Raw genomic sequence first — 9,567 nt, forward strand, 5'->3', positions numbered from 1 at the left:
TCATCATATCTACATTGCCAAATAATATGATCCAAACTCTATCATATCCACATCGCTCATTATCCACATAATTCTTCTTTGCTGGAGAAACCCCTAAGTTATAATGATTAGATCTAATCCTATTTACAAAAGTAACAAAATACTGCTCCGCATTTAATTCACAAAACCAAGGTTTCATTTTATTCATATAATAATTATCAAAATCAAATTTTATTTTACTACACTGCCTCCTTATTGTATCCTGAATATATTTCCATGTTTCTGACTTAAACATTCTTCTTAAATCTCATATCGGTATATATAAATTCTTATCTTCCTCTTTGATGCAGCTTCCTTGGCCAGTGAATCAGCTACTTCATTACCTTTAATGCCAATACGAGACGGCACCTATAAAATAATCTTCATATCGTACGTCCCCTTGAGTATATAATGCAGATTTCTAATTTCCATAATAACAATTCTTACAAATGTTAAGCTGATTATTTCTAATAGCCTCCAAAACAGATTTACAATCGGAGAAAATATCAAATCCGTGGGTTTTTTTTAGAGTCTTGATTCAAAACATAATCTAAAGCAGCCTTAATAGTAAAGGCCTCTGCTGTATACGACAAATAAAATTCATCGAGGCTAACTTTATACGAATAATCACTGTTCTCAAAAACGATATTGTAGGTCTTTTTTTTATTATGACAATATAAGAAGGGGTATAGCCGTTAAGAGCGAGCCTATCAGACAAGAACTACATACAAGACTAATATCATCAGCACGTGCTTAGGGTACATTTCCATTTCTGAGAATGTAAAGTTCCTTCATAATCACAGACTGCGCTCATGTATTAGATTATCTAGCTTATATTAGGTTGGTGCATATGAAATGTCGGATTTTCTTTACATATGAACGTTTGTCTCCCTATTTTCGTTATGCTTTTGTTTTTGGCATAACCTCGTTAGTCGTATTGTCCATTGCCAGAGTCACATTTCAATAAAGAAGATTTTCTCAAAAGTGTTCTATTTTGTTATTTGTTTTGAATTTCATGAGGATATGAATTCAACCGATATTCATGTAATTTTTTTATATGAGTATAAACTTGCAGTAATGCTGCAATAATGCTGCAAAAGCTGCACGCAATATTAACAAGGCAGGGGAGAATACTGTTAACGATCGAAAAGTGCAGCGTTGGTTTGAAAAATTTCGATCTGATGATTTTTCCCTACAAAATGAACCGCATGGAAGACCCAAAACGTCTGTGAAAAATGATGCTCTGAAAGCATTGGTGGAAACGAATCCAACTGTATCTACAAGGGAACTTGCTACCAGAATGAAAGTTGGCCATACAACGATATTGCGACACCTTTCTGAAATTGGCAAGGTGAAAAAAATGGATAAATGGGTACCGCACGAACTAATCGAGCGAAATAAGCTGGATCGATTGAACGTATGCTCATCATTACTAATCCGATTTCATCGAGAGCCATTTTTCGATCGGATTATTATTTGTGATGAAGAATGGGTTCTTTACGACAATAAGAAAAGGTAGGCTCGGTGGCTTGATAGGAATGAGGCTTGTGTCATACTCCAAGGTCATCACATCATCCACGGAAAATTTTAATAACAGTTTGATGGAATGTGACTGGAGTAATTCATTACTCATTCCTTCGAACTGGAGAGACAGCCGAAAAGTACTGCCAGTACATTGATGAAATGCATGAAAAATTGAAAATTATACGCCCATCACTTGTTAATCGGCATGACCCAATACTTCTCCGCAACAACGCTCGGCCGCATACGTCGTACAAAAAAATTGCGAAATTAAATGAATTAAATAAAATATGAAATTTTGCAGCACCCAACTTATCCTTCACCGGATTTTTCGCCAACCAACTTTCATTTTTTTTTTTTTTTTTTAAACATTTAGAACAATTTTTACGGACTAAACAGTATGAAAATGAGGACAGAAAATGAAGACTGAAAAATTCCATATCAGAGTTTATTGATTCTAAAGATCAAAATTTCTTTAAGACAGGCATCTATGCATTAAAATCTCGTTAAGAAAAGTGTATTGAAACAAATGGAGCATATTTTGATTAAATAAACAGCTTTTGAAAAAAGATGCAGTTTTATATATTCACTTAAAAATCCGACATTGCATATGCACCAACCTAATAACTAAAGATCATAAAAATAATTTTTTTTTTTTTTTACACTTCACACCGTAATAATATACAAAAACATAGATAAGCTAGATTGACAGCTACTGAAGCGAATCCATAAAAATTAATTTAAAACGGCAGACATTTATGAAAAATACCTTTTCTTAATAGCTATTAAAAATGTAATAACAACCTGTAATAACTTAAAATAAAAGATAACATAAAATAAAATAATAAGTATTATATGTTGCCGTGTTGACTTAAATTGAATTAAATTAATAATAAATAAAAGAAAGAAAATTATAATACTAAATAAACTTATTAATAGAGCAGATAAATGCGTTTAAGATATAAATTGTATGCTCCTCAATTGTAGCCATAAGATATTCGACCGGATGAGGGAGGAGGCCTCTAGTCCTGACCAAGGCATTTTGCAATACTCTCTGTTTCGTAAAACCATTACATTCCCAAAAGGCATGATTTGGAGTTTCACATATGTCGCAATTAACACACAATGGAGAATTCACTATGACGAAGAGGAAAAGACTTTCCCTCAAGGATGTATGGCCCGATCTAATTCTATTAATAGTTGCGATTTTCTCTTTATTTGAAATTACCTGAACCAAATATATTTGGAATTCACCAAATAATTGTTACAATATTCTATATTGCGAGTAAACGACTCATTGCTAGAACACCCAAACAATTCACTGTACATCTGTTGGTTACATAGATTTGAAAATTCAAAAAATGGGATCATCAAATGCGTATCTCTGCCAGAGACAATAGCCTAATTAGCTAGTCTGTCGGCTCGTTCGTAGACTGAAATCACTATATAGCTAGGGTATAGGGATTAGTACAACTTGCGAATTTGAGATTAGATTTTTTCCATATAGTACGCACTTGGGTCTACTTTCCCCTGGTATCACCTTCTCCCGCCCCCCCCTTGGCCAGGGGACTTTTTTTTCTTTAGGTGGGGATGGGATCAAAAATGTCGGAAATTAAAAATTTCAAGGGTGCTATCTCATAGATCTCGACGGAACAAACACAAAAGATGCTATACAATTTTGCCCTAGGATTCACGGTTTCGTAGATAGAGGGCTCTGAAGTCACAAAAAAAAAATAAAAATGTCGGAATTTCAAAAGTTTCGCATTTTTCCCATATAACAGCCCTGAGAGAAGACGAAAATGTTCAATATAATTTTGTCGTATCTGTCACCGTTTAGGCTGTGGACTTTGGAAAATTGAGAAAACGATAAAAGCGTCGTTTGAGGGGTGGGGGGGCACCGGAGGGGGGTGGTCATGAGAAAAAAAGTTGTTCCACTCGTCGAGATACGTAGATACCCACATCCACGAAAATTAATTTTGATTTTTCAAAAATTTGAAATTTTTCGAAATCCCACTCAAAAATGAAAAAGTGACTAGTCGACGTAAAGAGTCGGAATAGGCATGTAGGACCAACTTTAAGAATTCTAATTTTTTTTTTTCAAAAATTTTTCTAAGTCCCACACCCCTAAAAAAAATGAAAGAAAAACGAGGAAAACGACAAAACGAACTATAGACGTATATCAAAATTTGGGGAGTTTGAGTTGTCTGGAAAATTTGGGGAATTTGGATTATATCGCAAAAACTGGGGACTTTTGGTTAGTTCCACTGGAGAAAAATAGGGGATATTTTTTTTTGTTAGTTCCAAGAGAGAAAAAAAAATAGGGATTTTGGATAGTTCCACTAGAAAATTGGAGACTTGGTAAGTTCCAATAGAAATTTGGGGACTTTTGATTAGTAGCACTAGAAAATTGGAGACTTTTGGTTAGTTCCAAGAGAAAAAAAAAAAAATGGAGACTTTTGATAGTTCAACTAGAAAATTGAGAACTTTTGGTAAGTTTCACTAGGAATTCAGGGACTTTTGGTTAGTTTCACTAGAAAAAATGGGGACTTTTGATAAGTTCCACTGGAAATTTGGGGACTTTTGGTTACATCCACTAGAAATTAGAGGATTCTTGGTTACATCCACTAGAAAATTGGGGATTTTTTTTTATTAGTTCCACTAAAAACTGGGAACTTTTAGTTAGTTCCACTAAAAATTGGGAACTTTTGGTTAGTTCCAGTATTTTTCTAAGTTTTGGTTAGGTCGAAAATAATGGATTCGGTTAGGTTAGGTTAGGTTAGGTTAGAGTTAGAGTTAGAGTTAGGTTAGGTTAGGTTAGGTATAGGGGTTAGTACAACTTGCGAATTTGAGATTAGATTTTTTCCCTATAGTACTCACTTGGGTCTACCTACCCCTGGTATTGGTCCCCCCCTCCAGCCCCCCCCTTGGCCTGGGGACTTTTTTTTAGGTGGGGATAGGATCAAAAATGTCGGAATTTGAAAATTTCAAGAATGCTATCTCATAGATCTCGATGGGCCAAACACAAAAGGTGGTATACAATTTTGCCCTAGGATTCACGGTTTCGTAGATAGAGGGCTCTGAAGTCACAAAAAAAATAAAAATGTCGGAATTTCAAAAGTTTCGCATTTTTCCCATACAATAGGCCCTGAGAGAAGACGAAAATGTTCTATACAATTTTGTCGTATCTGTCACCGTTTGGGCTGTGGACTTTTTGTAAAGTTGACAAAACATTAAAAGAATCGTTTGAGGGGTCGGAGGTCACCGGAGGGGGGTGGTTATAAGGAACAAAGTTGTTCCTCTCGTCGAGATACATCGATACCCCCACCCACGAAAATTAAATTTCTGGTTTTTGAAAATTTTGAAATTTTTCAGTCCCACTCAAAAATGAAAAAGTGTCTAGACGACGTACAGAGACGAAATAGGCATGTAGGACCAACTTTAAGAATTTGAATTTATTTTTTTTTTAATTTTTTTTCAAATTTTTTTTTTCTTCTAAGTCCCACACCCTCCAAAATGAAGGAAAAATGAGAGTGTCTAATAAATCCGTACTATAGAAGTCTATAAAGTTTGGGTTAGGTCTGGAAAAATGGGGATTTTTTTTTTTATTTCCACCATTTATCGATATTTCGGTCTGTTCGGGAACCATCGGATGTCGATTAGATCGGAGTGACTGGCACGGGGTCAGGGTTACCGTGTTGCGAAGGAATTATAATTTTTTTTTTTTTACGGATTCCAGAAGTACCAGTCATGATCCGTGCTCATCAGTTGGAATTTTTGGAATATCTACTTCCGTTCCGGAAGTCGCCATTTTCTTTTGAACGAAAGGTCCTAGAGCTTCCGGGTCTGAGACAATGTTGGTCAGTTTAAAAAGCCGCTTCGAATGCCGTTTGAACCATTCCGGTATCTCTTTTCGTTCAGGCTGTGTACTCTTGGAAGCCGGAATTTCGTCGAATTTTTTTTTCTAAGTACCACTGAAAAAAATCGGAAAAATCGATCAAAATTCGACCATGCCAGACGACTCAGGAGGTCGAGAAACGCATTTTGGACCCATGAATTTTGGACCGATTTTTTTTTCCCTTTTGAAAAATTTTTTGGGGGTGATAGTTTTTGACGGAAAAATCGAAAATTTTTTTTTTTATTACGGATTCCAGAAGTACCAGTCCTGATCCATGCTCATCAGTTGGAATTTTTGGAATATCTACTTCCGTTCCGGAAGTCGCCATTTTCTTTTGAACGAAAGGTCCTCGAACTTCCGGATCTGAGACAATGTTGTTCGGTTTAAAAAGAAGCTTCGAATGCCGTTTGGACCATTCCGCTATCTCTTTTCGTTCAGGCTGTGTACTCTAGGAAGCAGTGTTTTTGGCGAATATTTTCTAAGTCCCTTTCAAAAAATAAGAAAAATCGATCAAAATTTGACCATGCCAGACGACTCAGAATGTCGAGAAATGTATTTTGGATTCATGAATTTTGGACAAATTTTTGGCAAAATTGAATTTTTTTTTTTTTTTTTTTTTTCTAAGTTCCACACATACTGACAAAGAATGACAGTGACGAAAAAATCCAAACTGTAGACATCAAAATTTGGGGAGTTTGGGTTATATCGGAAAGAATTAGGGACTTTTGGTTAAATCCACTAGAAATTAGGAGACTTTTGGTTACATCCACTAGAAATTAGGTGACTTTTGGTTACATTCACTAGAAATTAGGGGACTTTTGGTTACATCCACAAGAAATTAGGGGACTTTTGGTTACATCCATTTGAAAATTGGGGATTTTTGGTTAGTTCCACGAGAAAATAGGGGACTTTTGGTTACATCCACTAGAAACTAGGGGACTTTTGGTTACATCCATTTGAAAATTGGGGACTTTTGGTTAGTTCCACGAGAAAATAGGGGATTTTTGGTTACATCCATTTGAAAATTGGGGACTTTTGGTTACATCCATTTGAAAATTGGGGACTTTTGGTTAGTTCCACTAGAAATTAGGTGATTTTTTTTTTTTTTTTTTTTTTTTTTTTTTTTGTTACATCCATTTGAAAATTGGGGACTTTTGGTTAGTTCCACTATTTTCCTAAGTTTTGGTTAGGTCGAGAACTACGGATTTGGTTAGGTCGGTGAAGTGACTGGCACGGGGTCAGGTCTTCGAAGACAACTCCAAAGGGTTAGGTTGGGTTGGGTTAGGTTAGGTTAGGTTAGGTTAGGTTAGGTTAGGTTAGGTTAGAGTTAGGTTCCCCGCAGGGGGTGGGATCATCTCTGATGCGATCCGGTATCCCCGGACGCATCTTGATATGATTCCACTACGGGTTTAGCGAACCCGCGGTGCCTGAGCTCTCGTAATCTCTTTCCTTGCACTATCGGAAGAGACCGAGCGTCCGAGATTGCACCCAACTTCTCGGACGACGAGCTGGACCCTCTATAAAAGGTCCCCCTGCCTCATGGTTATGGTGCGCGGCCATGAGGTGAATGGATGAGGGGTGAATCATCCAACAGCGACCACCCGGGGGGGCGTTGGTGCGTGTTGTGAGTGGTGAAATGCCTGTGTCGAGGTGCTACGGATGCGTGTGGTAACATCTTGCATAGAACATCACGTGAGGCCGACATAGCAGGACAGCGACGTGTGGGTGAGCTGCATCTCTAGATAGATGTCAGTTTTGCGTAATTGTTCCCTGCGTTGCTGGAATGGAGTTATAACATCAAGCTGACAAGTTGTCGTGAAACCTGAGGACGAACCGGGAGATTGGTCGGCGTGTCTCCCGGCTGTAGGACTTCGCCGACATTATACGAATATGATATGGACAATGATACACCACGGCGGATGGTCGGATCTCCGCCACGGTTTCCCGGGGGTATTGTCCCTGCTCCCGGGCGATCGACTCCTGTGGCTTCGGACCTGGGAGAATCCAGCGAAGGGCTAGCTGCGGGGTTGCTGACGGGCCCTGCAGCCGAATTGGCTACTGTCAGGGGAAGCAACGAGGAGGTGGCCCATGAGGGGGTGATTGCCACAACAATGGAGAGGACAGAGGAGCCTGTGGTTAAAACGCCGAAAAACAAGGAGCTGCGTCTCCGAATCGAGCGCTTGGAAACCGCAAGTACAAAGGCTGGATCACCCACAGATAAATTGACGGATGAGACCTCTGCGGCACTTTTTAAGAGACCCGTAGGTGGTCCTAGGATAGTGGATATAAAGAAATATCCGAAAGAAATGCGTATCAGAGTCGTAGCTGGGGAGATTGTCCACTCTCCGGTGGTCGAAAGCGTCTCTGTAAGCACAACTGAGCTAAGGAGACTAACAAGAAATAGAGGTTTGACTCAACATACTTCCAGCAATGACGAGTTGGATATGAGTGTCTCTCGAAGAGGAAGCAATGCAGCTGCATCAACGACGATCGAAGAGTCTACAGACGTAGGATCTTCTTTCGAAGAAAATCCCAAAAAGGGGAAGAAAAGAGGCAGGAAGCCGAAGGGAAGCAACGTTCCCGGCTCCCATGCACTATCGAAGATGTCATCCAAGAGAATGGACTTTGAGGACGACGAACTTGACAGGGAGGATTTCTTCAAGATATCGAGAAAAGGAGCACATAAATTGAAGAAGAGGAGAGGCCTAGTGGAGTGTGGTCTGGATGACAGTCTCTCCTGCCGGCAAAAGGATGCGGTGGAGGATGTGGTGAATATGTTCCCGCAGATGTCACCGAAATCCGTGATGGCGGAAACCTTGCGGGTGCTCAACATTGCTGCTGATGCCGAAAAACGCACGCAGACGATGAAAGGCGACCTACGAAGACAGATAATTATCGGTGTAAACGTGGCCAAGGTGGCGATACAGCGGCTGGTGTCGGACATATCTAAATGTGAAGGACCAGTCGATGAGGTCAAAGCCAATAATTTGGCTCTGGAAAGGGAGGTATTAAAATTGAGAAAGGAGATGGACGTTGTACGAAGGGAGAGAACCGCTTTGAAAGATCAAGTGGAGTCTCTCAAACGCACGGTCAGTATTCTGGAGGATCGTGGTGGTCGGACAGATCGTAAGGTGCTCAGAGACTTTTCCTCTGATGATACGGTCCCCATTCATCGATCTGCACATTCATCTCGGCAGGTAGTTTGGAAAGAGCAAATGCAGCGTCGCCGATTTACAGAAGAGGAGGAAGAAGAGGAGGAAGAAGAGTCGTTGGCGAGGGTTGAGGAGATACCTATGGCCTATAGACCCGCTCTTGGAGGTAGGCGTAAAAGGCTAGATGATTGGCCTCCCCTAGCGAAAAGGGGGAACGATACTGGACGCAGAGTGGTGAACGAAATGTGCGCTGGGATTCACGAAGAGAATGAACCGCGTATTACGAGGTCAAAGCTTGGAAGAGCGAATGCTATAACCAGTGCAATGGATAACGCCTCGCAATTGAGACCGTCTTCACTTGCGATGGACTACCCCAAGGATGGAGAAGCCTGGGTGGCGGTCAAATCCAGAAGCGCGCGGAAAAGGGAGAGAAAGAGAATCAAAAAAAGAGTGAACGACATAGTCTCGGAAGTAGAGGCTGGAGGCGGAGAGGTGAATGCGGCACTGGATGTGCCTCCGCAGGTGACACGGAGAGGAACTCAGGATGCTGAAATAATACAAGGATCAATGCGTAAGACTAAAGTTCGTGGTAAAGCTTCGACCGGTGTTGAAACTGCGAGTGCGCGTAGGGTGGATGGTGGTATACGTCGTGCTGCTGGGGGTGAACGTTTCCGCGCTCCTAAAACCGCGGCGGTTATGTTGAAGTGCGAGGAGTTTGAGGATGGTCCCTCTTATGCCAAGGTGTTGAGGCTCGCCAGGGAGAAGATCTCCCTGGACGAGATGAATATTATCAACACTCGCATCAGGAGGGCACAGGCTGGAGGTCTGCTGATCGAGATTCCGGGTGGTGATGAAGCAGGCTCTAAGGCGGATGCTCTGGTCGACCGACTGAGGACTGTGCTAGCGGAGACCGATTATGGGAAGGCGGTGAGTGTAATTAGACCTATACGCAGAGCCGAAGTGAGGTTGGTAGATATCGAC

At 40.4% G+C, this 9,567-nt stretch overlaps 1 long non-coding RNA gene across 1 annotated transcript; it reads right to left on the reverse strand.

Annotated features, from left to right (window-relative positions):
- Positions 1-152: 152 nt before the first annotated feature.
- LOC105148896 (uncharacterized) lies at positions 153-5,128 on the reverse strand. Its single transcript, XR_846513.2, has 2 exons — positions 466-5,128; positions 153-387 (listed from the first exon to the last, which is right to left on the reverse strand). It is a non-coding gene; the product is annotated as an uncharacterized LOC105148896 (long non-coding RNA).
- Between the last annotated feature and the right edge of the window lie 4,439 nt (positions 5,129-9,567).

Source organism: Acromyrmex echinatior, chromosome 14 (genome assembly GCF_024713525.1).
Source record: "Acromyrmex echinatior isolate Ae372 chromosome 14, ASM2471352v2, whole genome shotgun sequence".
Classification (NCBI taxonomy): domain Eukaryota; kingdom Metazoa; phylum Arthropoda; class Insecta; order Hymenoptera; family Formicidae; genus Acromyrmex; species Acromyrmex echinatior.